This window comes from Acanthopagrus latus, chromosome 8, assembly GCF_904848185.1.
Source record: "Acanthopagrus latus isolate v.2019 chromosome 8, fAcaLat1.1, whole genome shotgun sequence".
Lineage (NCBI taxonomy): Eukaryota > Metazoa > Chordata > Actinopteri > Spariformes > Sparidae > Acanthopagrus > Acanthopagrus latus.
The window spans coordinates 4,405,932-4,421,094 of record NC_051046.1 but is presented as its reverse complement, the minus strand read 5'-3'; the positions used below and the strand labels follow the sequence as shown (position 1 = coordinate 4,421,094).

Here is a 15,163-nt window from a genome sequence, read left to right as displayed (position 1 = left end):
AGATTTCAGGATGCGAATAAGAGGCTGTCTACCTCTTCACAAACTCCAGATGGAGGGACCATATGCACAGTATGTGAATTGATGTCTGTGTTCATCATCTCATTAAGAGCAGCACTTTTTAAAAGGCGTTTGTTATACAAACTTGGAAACTGAGTCTGAGATATGAGCCAGACGGTAAGAGGTTTGCTTCAGGATACATGATATAAACTTAAAATGATGAGATGGAATAGTTCATAATCTGCAGAATTAAAGGACTGACTGCTGTAATGCTGTGAAGAATGACATGCTAACAATCGCTTGATTCAGAAGTAACAATTAGCAGTACCTTTAACTTGCACCGTCATTACACAAATCTTTTGAATGATCATGTCGATGATAATCTTTTATGGAAAATTTCGGCGATACTTTGAAATACTCTGAACACAGAACACTAAAAGCCTTAACGCATCGCGATTCAGTCTGTCAGAAATAGCTGCAGACACCAATTATGGATGAGTAATGTTTCTTACAATTAAGAAGGGAAGTCTTGAAACAGTCATCTCTGTCTCCTCACACTTTAATCGCTTCATTCAGAGTTTAATCGCAGCAACAACACACTGGGTCGGAAACACTGCCACACGCTTGTTGTGACAACCTGCAGTTTGTTGAAATTAATCAGGTTATAATTGCTGGAAACATTGGCAGTGAGCTTTTGTAGCAGATTTCCGCACAGGTGGAAGCTTGTAGATAAAGTACTTACCTATCCTATTAAACAGGATTGAATGATTTTAGAGGAGGTGGACATTTTTTTCACTCAACATGTCACATCTTCTGATAGTTCTGACGGCATCACTCAGGAAATGTGTCCTGCAGTCTGCGCCTCATAGCACAGACACTGAACTTTAGCTTTAACATTCCTCTCACTGCGCCTGTCTGACTCTTAATAACGCACCATGACATCGTCGGTATAATGTTGTGAAATACGATGATATTGATGGCATTGTGCTGACTTAGCATTGTAACACAAGCAGCAGCAGAATCATCCCTGACAGAGTGATTCTGATGTCATCTCGTATAGAATGTCTTATTCCACTGGCACTTCTCCCACGCAGCTGCTGCCACCGTGGCACAACTCTCAACTCCTGTCAACACTTCAGCTGTACTTTCACTGGCAGGACGACGTGATTCCTGCCAGCAGACCAACTCTAGTGTGCATATAACCCCGGGCAATCAAATGTGGACCAGCATCAGTGTTTCTCCAGTGTATCCCCACTCCTCTAGGTCTCTAGATCTAGGTACTTCTGTCACATTGATGAACTCGAGTACACAAAAAAAAAAAACATCTTGTCAGAATAACAAAGCAGAAACCAGGCTGTGTGGAGTACATAACAAGAAGTCGGTGTTATGTCAGCGCCTGCATCCCATAAAACAGTGAGGTTATTGCCAGTACTGAGATAGGCAAAGTCAGCAGAAACTTGATTTAAACTCAAGAAGGAAAAAATGGCCGATAAAGAGGCAGTAGAATATAAACACAGCAGAGTCTGGTGAAACTTTTCAACACCATTTATTCAAGTTAAACAAAACTGTTCAGTTTCTCGTCGGCTGTGAAAAATGCCTCATGCCATGGTTCCTGGAGATAATTAGTCTGCTTATTATATAGTATACTAACCAGGGTTCGACCCAAACCAATGTTTTTTCATTTTCAGTTGTCCTGATGGGGAAGTGGTTCACAAATATACTTGCCCCAAGTTCATTTTTGCCTTTCCTCTATACAAATTATTTTATTCATTAGCATTTTTTCGAATAAAAACAAAGGACTAAAGTTATTTGTCATGTTTAAACTTTATGTTAAAGTTCAAAATGTAGTTGTATTTTGGAGAAGATAAAAATCTGAATCAGAATAAACAAACTGTTCTCTCAGGGCAACACAATTTTATACTGTTTTACTGTGTTTATGTTTGCCAGACCCTTCTAGTAGCTACCTTTCTAGCTTCAAACAGTGTTTTGGGCTTATTCCCCTGGAGGACAGCTTGTTTATATGGAAATACATCAAATTACTATTTCCGTTTGTGTTATTACCTCATTAATATTGTAAATATTGACTCTGACTTAGCTTTTTTTTTTTTTTAAACCTACCCTTTACTTAAATGAATCAGAACGAGGATAGTTACATACTGCGGGACTCTGATATCCACTCATTCTATGCACCAAAGCAGTGACGTTTTGAGAAACACCGCTCATCGTCAGATGCAGAGCAACAAACATTCATGCATATCGCAAATGTAAACTAATTTTCCCAGGATAATTGGGCTTGCGCTTATGCTTATAAACATATTTACCCGCTGTCATTTTCTTATGAGTGCCTGATTGGTACTGTGCATCACTCAACAGATATGAGATGGAAGCCAGATTACTGGCTCCTTTGCTACTCCCATCATTACCTGCAGAAAAAAAATACATGCTTAGTTCTTTTTTTTTATCACTTATGATTTGTGTTATTGATAACAGTCATTCACTAAATGTGGCATTACATCTCCCTCTTCCATTCACCAACTACTGTTTGAATCATCCGTTAATGTTGCTAATGCTAGCTAGTGAACGTCAGGGCAGTACAGTATGCTGGTACATTCTTACATGATAACGACCAAGTTATACGATTGGCAGACAAACCTTGTTAGAAGCTGGAACTAAACGTCAGAATTCTTACACGGACAAACAAAACAATTGTTTTTGACTGGACAAAGACTTTGAAATTATTAGTTCACATTCATACTTTTAATCTGCACCTTTCTACAAGGTGCGTAGATGTATTATTTTATACCTTTAAATTAGTAAATCTATATGTTTATTTTGAATCATCAGTCTTCTTTATGTGTGCGTATGTGTGTGTGAGTTTTCGAAAGAAACAAAAGAAAGGGCACAAAGAAAGGGAGTCCATCCATCATCACACACCCGTCTTTTCTTAGACGCCACAACTCAATGCAAAGCAACAGATTTTCTTGAATGGATCTGTACAGTGATGCAGAGATATTGATCGATGGCCATGCCCACTGCACTCCATTTGTTTGTTGACTAGTGAACAATACCAACCCCGCTGTCGGCTGGCAGAATGCAGCTGAGTCTCATAGATCTGAGACCGCATTGTTCACAACAAATACTGGAAGGTGAAACAATCGAACAACTCACCGTTAGCTAAAAACCTGAGATAGGATGGATGGGAAAAATGTTCGCTTATATTTCAAACAGCAGGCGTTCACTGGTGATTACTTTGTAGAAAACATTCTCAGTTTATTACAACTCCTTCTTTAATCATAAATTGTTTTATGCAGCTCATGGGCTAAGTGAAGATCTAAGGTTTAATGATATATAATATTGCTAGTCCTGAGCACAATGATTGTGCTCTATTTCGTACTTAAAGAAAGACGCACTTGGGTGTTTATTTAAAGGCTTGCTCAGGCTGAGAGAATGTTTTCAGCACCAAGTTTTATCTTTTTCTCGTAAAAAAAAAAAAAAAAAACCCTGAATTTACAGCTTTCAAGCAGAGCAGTTTGCAAGTTTTCAATTCAGCTCTCACAGAAATGTACCAGGGCACCTACTTGTAACCTGACAGTGTTCGGAAGTGTTGTTATATCCCGAAAGACTCCCTGTCAGCACTGATTTTACAGTAGTATTTGTATGTATGGAGCACAAATGACCCAAATGTTCTGCCCGCTTATTTTGCTGCCGAAAACTTGTGTAGCTGCGTACAGTACACATGTCGAGAAGCTGTGAGCGCCGTGTTGTTCTGACCTTCAGAACTGAATTTTTTCTCCTTTGTTTTTGTGTTTGAGTTATTTATTTTTTATCATCACCCTCTCTGGAGTGAAGCCGTCACTGCAGTTTGACTCTTTATTTCTTTCCTGTATGTGCGCACACACGCACACACATACACACACACACACACACTCTCACCTTACATTCTGCTCTGACTTTGCCTCCCTCTATAATAAGCACAGACCTGCAGGTGACAGATAAGGCATACAATATCCGCTCTAAGCCACCTGAGCCCAGCATCTCCTTCCTCACTTTCCCTCCTGTACCTCTTCCTCTGTTCAACTCCTCTTCCTCCTTACCCATAATTACTTGCTCCAGTTCCTGCACATTTTCTGCCTTGATTTAAATAGTCTAGTGAGAGATCAGCCTGTCAGCAGACGCATCAGGAGCGCATTCATGGAGTAGCATTTGCTCATCCTGCCCTGGAGGTGTCTGATAATTAGACCCAGAGAAGCAGCACCGTCCTCCCAGCTCTTTTTATGCTTCCAGTGTTTTTATTTCTGATCAGAGTGATTTTAAACAATTTGGCGGAGTTAGATACGGACAGAGCAGCACAGAACTTTAATGTTTATCGTTTTATTTGATGGGTAATTGATTTCTGAAGTAGAGGAGAGTTGGCAAAGTGGCAATGTAACAATACGCAATCTTCTATAAATGCATTGGTGCGATCATTGCACAGTGTGATAGGAGGAGTAGGAAAGGGGAGCCTGTAATGTATATTAGAGATAAAGAAAAGGAAAGCACTCCGTGTAAACATAATATTGTGAACCAGAGAGGCGCAATGAATAGCAATGTGCAGGAAGATGGAGGTAAGCAAAGAGAGACAGGTGATTTGGTAGAGAGAACGGCAGGTTTTTGGATCTAAGTGAGTGAGGGGTAGCGATAAGCCCGAGAGGATGAGAGCAGCATCTATCTCAAGTCGAGCCCTGAGGCCCGAGCACCGGAAACAAAAATGACATGAAAGCTAGCATAGCAGAGCTTCTCTGTACTCTCCCTGGTCTTCCTGGCTGCTCATAGCAGGGCGGAGAGAGTGTGTGGTGATGGAGCACATGTTTGCCCCTGCAACGAAGTGTTGTTGAAACACCGCCGCGGGGCTCATAGGACACGGCCAGATGCTGGCGGAACCCTCGCTGAGAACAAGAGAGCCACTCTGCATATCCAAGGAAGCATGTGCATGAGTGCCTGAGCTCACTAACACACACAAAGAGTCACACTCAAGTCCGCTGTGACTGTTCTGCATGTTTAATTGCGAATAATAAGTCTGCAGCATCGAGATGAAACTTTCTGAAGGTCACGTCACTGACAAGGTAAATTATAAAACTGATGAGCACAGAAGTTAACGCTTCTTTATAAAACTGTGTCTGAGAATCCCCTTAGAGTCGTTCAAGAAAAGTAATTGATTTAAAATGCACACATCAGCATCTCTCATTACGCATTAATTAACACAAGTAAGAAAAGGAGTATCAGACAGTTGGGTCTGCTCCATCTCAAAGAAGCCGCATCTGAAGTTGTTCCGAAGGAGTAAAAAGTAGCAGACCGAGTGGAAGTGATGTGAAGGTAGCAACAGAGGGCCAGAGGATGAGGGCTTCAAAAGCTCCCAATGCCTCTGTGTGTTTTTGAAGATAAGGTATGCTCTGTGTGGCCGCGGGCATCAAAGGTTTGTTTTGCTTGTGTGTGTGTGTGTGTGTGTGTGTGTGTGTGTGTGTGTGTGTGTGTGTGTGTGTGTGTGTGTGTGTGTGTGTGTGTGTGTGTGTGTGTGTGTGTGTGTGTGTGTGTGTGTGTGCAATGTGCATTTGTTCTTTCAGTGAACACCACATAAACACATACACACACAAACACACACGTCGAAGTTTCATTATGTTCTTCGTGAAAACTTTGAGAAGCTGTGACAATTAAATTCGGTGATGTACTGTAGCTTTCCCACATGCCACGAGGAAGATTTATGCTTTCACCGCCGCCTCTCCTCACAGCTATTTATTTTAATACCAGCGCAATAATTGGACGAATAAAAGGCAAATGAATTCTTAAACACAGGAATACTTCACCGCCTGATGGGCACAAACACTTTGAAAGCATAAGCGCATCAATTAGGCTTTCTTTTAACGGAAGGGGCAGCATCAATACAGCAGACCAAAAAGGTTTTTCTAGTGTTGACTTTCGGGGGACATCACGGAATACATTTACACAGTTTGCTGGACAAAGCCATTTACATGTGATTTAAATTACAATGCATTGTAAACAGAATTATTTATAGTCTTTCTGCTCTAGGGTATCTTAAATCACTCCTACAATGAAGGAATCACGCCTGAGGGTGGGCCTTTGTTTACACACCGCCTCAATATACTGTATATTATGCATGTTTTTTAATGTCCGGACTCCTGTGGAGACTCAGCAAAGGAATGAATGCTAATACCAACTTTACTGTGTGATTCAGGGAGTAGAACTGGCTTTTAAAATGTTTTTTCACCAGTGACCTCATCAGAGTCATCATTAGCCTACAGGTCCTCAGAGAACTGTCAGTCAGAGTGAGATGTTGGGCAGCAAGCTGACGATTAACATTAGTCTGCTACATGAGTACGCTGTCAAAACAGAGTCAGGCGACATCACTCTTGACCTCGAGTGGTTTGAGGAAATTTAAGCCACCAACTAAACATGGTCCAAGATTTAGCGGAATTAAGTGGCAGCAAGACTGTTTGGAGAACATGACTGTGTATAATTAAACTCGCCAGCTTCTTTTGATAAGCCTTTCAGCGAGAATCACTTGTTTCACAGAACTCGTCAAGGGCATCTGGCAGGCAATGGTGTCTGCACAGCTAAAATTAATATGATCATGGCAAGCAATAATGTGTAAAATTCACACGTTCATAAGCTTTATTTTGGCCACCACTGCCACATATCCACAAACCCGCCGACAGTACAAAAAGCAATTTTAACCTCCTGGTTTGTGTATGGAGCGCTGCTCTCTGAGAAGTCAAATCCCTCATTTTAAACTCCAGGGATGCTCCCCTCCCACCGGGAGTAATCTGCAGCTTTCTATTTGTTATATCCTCCTAAGGCTGTGTAAGAACTACTCGATAGATCCACTAGCACTGCATCTGCTGTTTTGCATAAGCACTATGTATTCAACAACCAGCCATCACAGCCCTGCCATTTACAGCGCCAATAAACACCAGTAATTCAGACGGGGTTGTATATACAGTGACATCTAGCAGTAACTCCTGCCTCTCCATTAGAGTCGCCAGTAAACCAGACGTTAATTTATAATGTCAGTCAGATACATAAAGAACAAAGAATGTCAGAGTGATTAAAAGTCCTTCGGTCCATATTCAGTATTGGTATCCTTTTAGCTTACTAATAGCTTCTCACACAGCCACGTCCTCCCTCATTGATTGCTGCCAGACTTTGGGGCTGGAATAATATAGCCGCTATAGATTAAAATGACAAGTTAATCCGCGTGCAATTTTTGAAGTGGAGACGTGTGTGACGCTGAGATGTTGGTCCATTCATGCTCTTCGTCAGTAGCACTCAGAGCGCTGGCACAGAGAGAAAGGTGTAGGAGGGAGCATGAAATGGCGCAGGGGAATATAATGGCAGCAGACTGAGGAGTGGGAGTGGAATGTAATGATGCCAGTTCATCAGAGCCAACGCACACTTGACAGGCACAAATGGGGAAGGTTGCGCATGTCACCGCCCATGGATTTGAACTCTGGAAAAGTTTCGGGGGCCTGTTTTATTTTATTTTTTATTTTTAAAGCCCACAGCACGCTCACAAAGCGGTGTTGAGGTGCTCTTGGCTGTTGGTCCGCAGGAGAGGAAGGCAGAGCAGCTGCCAAGATGTTTTTCACTGCTGTTGGCAAAGTTGAACTGAGGGGGTGGTACAGCTTCCTATTTCCATCATTCAAATTTGAGATGAAATTGTTTTACAGTAAAGGAAGAATGTTTTTGAAATTGGGTCTGGCAGAAGCAATTAACAAGTATGCTGTTGTTATCCATGTGTACTTGGAAAGGAATAACTTAGACGTCTTTCACACTTGACAAAGAAAAAAACACTAAAACCTGCTCACATCTGACTTTTATCTTTATTGGGGAAGCGTGCTTTCCCATTGATCAACTCCAACTCCATTCCTCGCAATCCCTCTCATAAAAATTGGTGTAATAATGGTAATAGATTACATTCATCCACCTCGCTGTTGTGTGCAGCATGGTTTACTATAGTGTGAGAATGTATCCCCACTTCTCCCTCTCTCCCACTCACCAAGGCTAAGTGTCAGTCTTTTTCAGAGCTCCTGTTGTTTAAGGGCCCCGTTGCCACTGGCCGGGGCCACCAGGAGGGGGAGGGGGGGTCACCCCAGGGACCAGAGTCTGCATGAATCATCCCCGTCCTTGAAGCATTTCCAGTCAGCCGTTGCTGTTCGGGCCCCTGTAAATTAACAACCTTTCCCTCTTAAACCTGTCCTCATTCAGTCGCCATGGTGATGGTGGTCAAGTGACGACCTGCACCCACAGACTAGTGGAGGAATTTCACTCTGAACAATAGCTCCACTGTTGCTTTTTGGTAGAGTTGTAGTTTGAGTGCTGGTGCTGTTTTTGTTTTTGTGTGTGTACGTGTGGGTGCACAAATGATTGTTTTCCATCAATCTTTGCTGCCATCTTTGCTGCACTCCCATTTTAATAGCTTTTTGGATGGATGACTTAGAGGCAGTTTAGCGATAATATAGCTCAAGTGTCAGTCTCTGGTTTTGGCAGACTCGGACCACGATGGCCACACAGCAGCCAAAAACACTGAAGGTGAATAATCTAAATTTTTGAAGCATTAGATTATTTAAGCAACGCTTAAAATCCCCAAATGTGAGAAAACCAGCTCATTAGCTCACCGATTTCTGCTTCTACGAGCATCACATTTGCATTAGAGTGCGTTAAGCTTGGCCTCGACTGCAGCATTTCCCTGCTCCATCGACACTTGGCTTGAAAGACGTGCCCCTCTCCGGCCCCCTCAGTACACACTTACCGGTTGGCTGACAGCATAAAGGAGGTGAGATGTAGTGTTCTTGAATCAGACTCCCTCTCTCTAAGGCTTTTCTTTCCATCCCTGCATCCAAATCGCTTCAGTCATTTACAGTACCTCCTCTCTTTTCACTATACACTCGCAACATTATGCCTGCCTAGTCTGCATTGTTCGAACTGCACTGAGGCTCACAAGGCCTTTATCTTTTCTAAAACACCTTTAGAAAGACCGAGAGGTGTTGAGGCTGCACCAATAGTAGATATTGACAGCTCATTAGTCACTCTGCTAAATTCTTCAATAGCCGTTAAGTGGTGGCAGATACTTTGACTGCTTCTTTGCAAAAGTTTAGAGATTATTAATCAGGTCTTTAATGGATCAGCATGCAGTAAAAAGAACTTAAAAAGGAAAGTATAATTATTCCTTGTTTTTAATTTTTCTTTGAAATGTTTCCATTAGTACAAGCAACATTTCTTTTATATCTCTCGCCCAAGAGAACAGGGAAAGTGCTGTTCTTGCATTTTTAAATTGCACTGAGTTAAAAATGGAGAAATATTACAAATCTGGAGCAGCGAGGTGCGCTGAGAATGATTTCATTCTCTTGGATAGCTTTGATGAATGTTGGAGAAAATTTGATACAGTCACTTTAGACGGTTTTGGGCCCAGAGCTCAACTTAATTTCCCCCCCGCAGAGACACAATTCTTTTGACCATATTATCTTTTCTTAAGGCATGTCTAATGCACTCATCCATAAGCAGCAGAGTCACTTAGTGGCATTGCAGCGCTAGTCTGCTGGAGTAAATTATAGTGTACCAGACCGGTGTATTACAGCAAATAACAGAAGCTGAGATATAAATAAAGCAAACGGGAGTAATCAAGGCTGGCATAAGGTGCTCTATTGCATCTTATCAAAAGAAGCTCTTCTAGGCTACAAAATCTTACTGATTTGCCGTCAGGTTACTTAGGATTTGGATCACGAGACACCTCCTTTATTCTCTTTATTCTTGATTTCTCCATGATGTGCATTTATGTATTGGTTACCTGACAGTAACTAATCCAGTTTAATTATTACTCCAAGGAAGTATTTTCCCCACATGCATCTACTCAAGAGGCAATGGACCGAAATGGTGTGCAGCTATTAGAAGTAAACAAATAGACACCCTCAAGTGATGCATTAGGCGTCAGTAAGCTCTCACTATAATGGGCCGGGTTATTTTCCGCAAATGTGTTTTCTGCCAATACTGTAAGTGTGCATCCACCCATGATATGGTTGAGCTAAAGTTGCTGGTGTGATAGAAAGCAGATAAAGGTGAGTGTTCTGGAGATTTGAACGTCCACATGTGTGTCGGCCGTGTGTGCATCTGTTGTGGAAATGCGAAAAGAAAGAAGGCTTTAGTGGAATGAAGGAAAAAGAAGAGTGCCCCGGAGAGAGTGAAGAGGGATTGCATGTCAGAGAGTGTAAGAGATAGAAATGTGAGAGGATGGTCGAGGAGATGGGAGGGTCGGGGGGGTGCGCAGGATATGGGATGACAAAAGAGCAAAATGTGAATGTGAAGACGATGGAGCGGAAGAGGGAAGGAAAGCACAAGGGAGAGAGTGATAGAGAGCGAGAGAGAAGCTGATGGAGATGAGGGATTAGGGAGAGTGGCAAAGCCATTGAGGGAAAAAAAAAGATAAAAACCCTCTGGATTCATTGTGTAGAGAGACAGGGAATCAAGGGGGAGGACAAAGAGGCGGTGGGAAACAGGGAGATGGAAACAGTAGCTGGTGATGGGGTCATGGGTGCCAGTAGAGAGAGAAAACCCACAAAAAGAGGTAAAGAAAGGAACCGAGTGGCGGAAAAGATGAAAAAGTGAGCAAGAGAAGGGAATAAACAGGCAGAAACCTGAGAGACAGGTGCAGGAAGCAAAGGTAGGAAGTGAGGAGAGAGGATGTGGGGGGGAAACGACAGGAAACAACAAAGCGAGTGATGGGGATGAGTGGTTTGAAGTGGAGCCAGAGTGGTGAGGTGGGAATGAAACAAAGCAGGGTAGACCAACAAAAAATAAAAAAGAGAGAGAAACAGTACGGATGAAAAAGAAAATGAGGAACAGGCGTGTGAACAATGACAGGAAGGACTGAAAAACCACGGGGCGAGGGTTTTGAAAGGGGTCAGATTTGAAGCTGAGCGATTGAATGGGGGGCCTAGATTAGTCCCTGCATGCAACAGTGGTCTCACTCGTGGTAATTACTGGATTCCTCACCGCATTTCTCAACCGCTGTCTTCTCTTCTTCTTTTTCCGTATTGTTCTCACTCTCCTCTGCCTCCCTGGCTCATCCTGCTCATGTACCATTAACCTCCCATCAACTTTTCTCAGTTTTGGCGTTAGACTCCCATCCCCACTCTTTCCTCATCTCTTCTGTTTACCGTCTAACCTCTCCGGTCCCCCACTGTCTTGTCTCCTCATGTCATGAGCTCTCTCCTCTCTCCTGTTCTCTCTGCTTTCACTTCCTCTGGCAGTCTGCGGTCGCTTTGTTCAGATGGGCAAGGCTTAAATGCAGCACTTGAGATGATAAGACCACTCTGCTCCTGCAGTGGGGTTTTTTTCTTGTTGTTGTTGTATTTTTATCATCCCCTCTAACACTCTCCTCATCCTTTTTTCTGTCTCTCTGTCTCTGCCTCACAATTCTTACTCTTCATGTAGTTGTTGTCGTTTGATAGTGTCATATGGACAACCCCCATGCCAGAGGTGTGTTGAAACCATGCCGAAGATTGAGAGCTTGGAGATATGGCGAGAAAAAGGAGCAAGAGAAGGCAAGAGATACAGTGACCAATGAAAACCGGTTTGTTTGGGGTTTTTTTGTGGTGTGGTTCAGCTTTGGCCCTTTTCTTGAGCAGCTTTTTTGTTTTGGTGGATAAATCACGGACGAGTGCGTCAACGGGACTGTTACGTTCACAGGTCCGTGGTATATGATTATGAATTTCTTGGCACGTGAAATTACAGTATATGTTTGCAACAGAGAATGGAGGAGAAAATATAAATGTGTACATAAAATGTTCTAAAAACCAAAGAAAATGCCTCAATTATTGTCCCATTCCTAAAAAGACTATTACCATGGACAGTGTAACTTACACCGTATCCTAACAGCAAGCAAGCATCAGACGCTCTCTGTCCATACTGTCACATCTGTTGTGTATAACATATGACAGAAGCCCACTGTGTGTATAGAAACATGTTTTGAATGGCTATTCGGTGAAGATGAGCAATACAGACAATATATGGGAACAGACAGTATATGTGTATTATTGACATTATAGTAGTTGTTACCTGTGTCTCGTCTTCTAAAAAGGTATGTTTTATACATAAAGCTGAACATATACATATCATATCAAGCAATGGTTAACACTGTTTTCTTGTCAGTGATCAGGATATCAAAAAAAAAAAAAATACATTGCAAGCTCCCGAGGTGAGCTCAGATCTCGATGCAACGACACGTGGCATTCTGAATCACGTTTACATTTTTATCAGCTGAGCCTGCAGTTTGATACCCAGTCAATTAGATGTATTGGAGTTCCTTGGCTGATGTGCAAATTAACTGTGACCTCTCTCAGACCTCTGGTAGGCTACATCTGAACTAACTACCTCTCTGATGTTTTTATTTTAAGTGTCAGTGGAGCGGAGCCACCACTGCAACCGCAGAATCAGACTCAGGAAACACTTCATAAATGTTGCAGGATATCAAGGTGTCGATAGTGGGCGGTGCAGGAAGAGCTGAGTGTGCAGCAGGAATACATTACTTTGAAATACATTTGCAATAATGATTAAGTATTTAATTTGATACATATTTGATTATGTATTTTTAAGTTACAAATGACCTGTTTTATCTGCATTCATTCTCTTATATACCTTTCTTTCTCCTTTCCATTTCTTTTTTTTTACGTTTTCATTCGCACGTAAACATAAATCTACATTGGAATCACCAGGGAATGTGTTTGTTCACTTGATTTGAGTGTGTGTAACCAGTTTTTGGCTTTCTATAATAGCCTTTTTTAAAAGCGCGATGTGGTTTCTGCTTAGGAGTGTGATTGTGTTTTACGGGGAGGTATTTGTGGATGGCATTTCAAGTGTTGTGACGCTGACATTATTGGGATTTTGAATGTGCATTTGAGCCATTTTAATCTCCAGACTTTGGTTGTTTTTTTATTTTGGGGTTTTTTTTGTTGTTAAGTATTAGTAGTTAGGCTGCAGTAAGGCTCTGTTTCAGGCAGTAAAAACACTGTACAAGAAGAACTGAAGTGGTTATAGAAGCTCTGCTAGGGAATACCAAAATAGAGAGAGAATTCTGCCCTTCATGAGAAATTCTCACATAGCTGTCATCCAAATGTGTGGGTTCCGACACCAGCCTCGCAGCCAACAAGGATCTCAGATGAGAGTATATGAAGACTGAAAGTCGAGGACTGTTCTCATTTTGCTCAAATCTGCAGGATTATTGCATTTGGAAAAATGGCTTTCTTTAAAATGTTTAAATAAGGGAAACCACACACACAGGCGGTGCAGTTCCATGGTTCTTTACAGAGTGCTCCTTATGGTCCTTTGCATTCTATATGCTGCAGTATAGTGTGCATATAGTATGACTTCCTTGTAGACAACACACAATAGATGCGGATGTTTAAACAAAGTAGCTGTACAGTATTCAGGAGGGAGCGGCTTTCGAGTGATGTTTTGTAGTTGCTAGCCTAGTTTCTCAAAGCAGCGTCTTCCAGCTCTGCCAGTCTACTGGGAAGCCTTTTAGCTGTGATTGTATTCAAATATCATCAAGACCACGGGACTGTGATTTTCTTTGACTTGTTTCATTTTCTCTCCAAGAATAACTTAAATCATTACACGACTTCTGAAGAACAGGGACTTATTTTGCATACTGTATGTTGGAAATCCAGCATTTAGAGAGAACTGCTCCTTTTTTTAAACTCACATCAGTCCTGTTTATTGTTAATGTACTAGACTGTTGTTTTCTGTGGGGTTGCTTGGTGTGTGAAACACTGTGGCCCAGTGTGAATTATTGCAGATGGGTTGCCGTTACATTTGGTACAGACATCCATTTTCCTGGAGAATTGATGCTATAGCTGATAACAGGCGATACCCCTGACTTCTTATCCAGAATTACAAGCAGATCAAAATCTCTTCAGTTCAAGACAAGAGGAGAAGCATCTTTTTATCATCTTTCTTTCTTTCCATGCCAGTAGCATTTTTGTGTGGTTTGAATGTTCACATGCCGACACGAGACGTTCCGAAGCTCAAAACATTGAGGCTCACCAGTCTAACAGCTTAAACAGTTAACCCTAGTCTGTGTACACTTGAGCCTAACAAACTCACTTTTATCACCAGCTGCGGCTCACTTTTACACCAATTCTCACCAGGTTTTAAATATGGTGTGTGCTTCTTTGTTTCATCTTTAAAATGATCCCATATTGAAGTGAATTGTACCTGCACAAAGGAAACAGAGGAGCTAATTATTGCTGGAAAAAAGGGATATCAATGAAACAGCTGCAGGGAGGTTGTGAATGACATTAAATTAAGTATTGAATATTTGGCTTGTTGATGCCTGTTAGCAATCACCTGATCTGTCAAAAAACAGACAGATTTACATTAAAAGTTCCATTTCTGCAAAAGCACATTACTTACGATGACAGGTATTAATATACTGTCGAGTTTTAGCACGTAAAAGGAATCGGGACGCACTCCTGTGCCTGTAATTGCATCTGTGAGAGTCCTGCCTCAACACAGAAACCCTCCAAAGTATGCGAGATGAGCACACTCACTAACACAGTATCAGATGACACCTCCAGACTGCGGATCATGCATAACTGGAGGCTGCATTATTAATTAGATGGGCATAAAGTTAACTCACTTGCACTGTGCGCCACAGCTTGATGTGTGGCCTGTCTCATCTGTGGTTGCGTGGGCGAGAGATTGTGTTTCTGTGCTGCCTGCCTGAGCCTGGTGCTGATGGACGGGCTAATGCATAATTGTACGTTTTTTCAAAAGCTTTATTGACAGAGAAGAAACAAACGCGTGTGTGTGCTTGTGTGTGCATGGGTGAGGATCAGTTACACTGGAAATGATACCGTGGACGTGTATATTAATGTATACCGTGGCTGGCTGTCATTGATTCAGAGGAAGCCATTAATGCGGCTGCCTTAACCATCAAAAGAGGCGTCTGCTGAGAATGGAGGCGTAGAAACGATCAACGGGCGAAAAGAAATTGAACTGCTTGATACGAGCTGAGAAACAAACAGGGAGGAGAAGAAAAAAACAAACATTCATTGAGCTTGTAGTGATCAAATGCTGTCGATAACGGACCACAAATGCAGTTGGGTAATGGGATTGG

General features: G+C 42.0%; 1 protein-coding gene across 1 annotated transcript in view; it reads left to right on the top strand.

Moving 5' to 3' along the window:
- ldlrad3 (low density lipoprotein receptor class A domain containing 3) overlaps nt 1-15,163 on the top strand; it is a 78,180-nt gene that overhangs the window by 41,374 nt on the left and 21,643 nt on the right. The window lies entirely within an intron of this gene.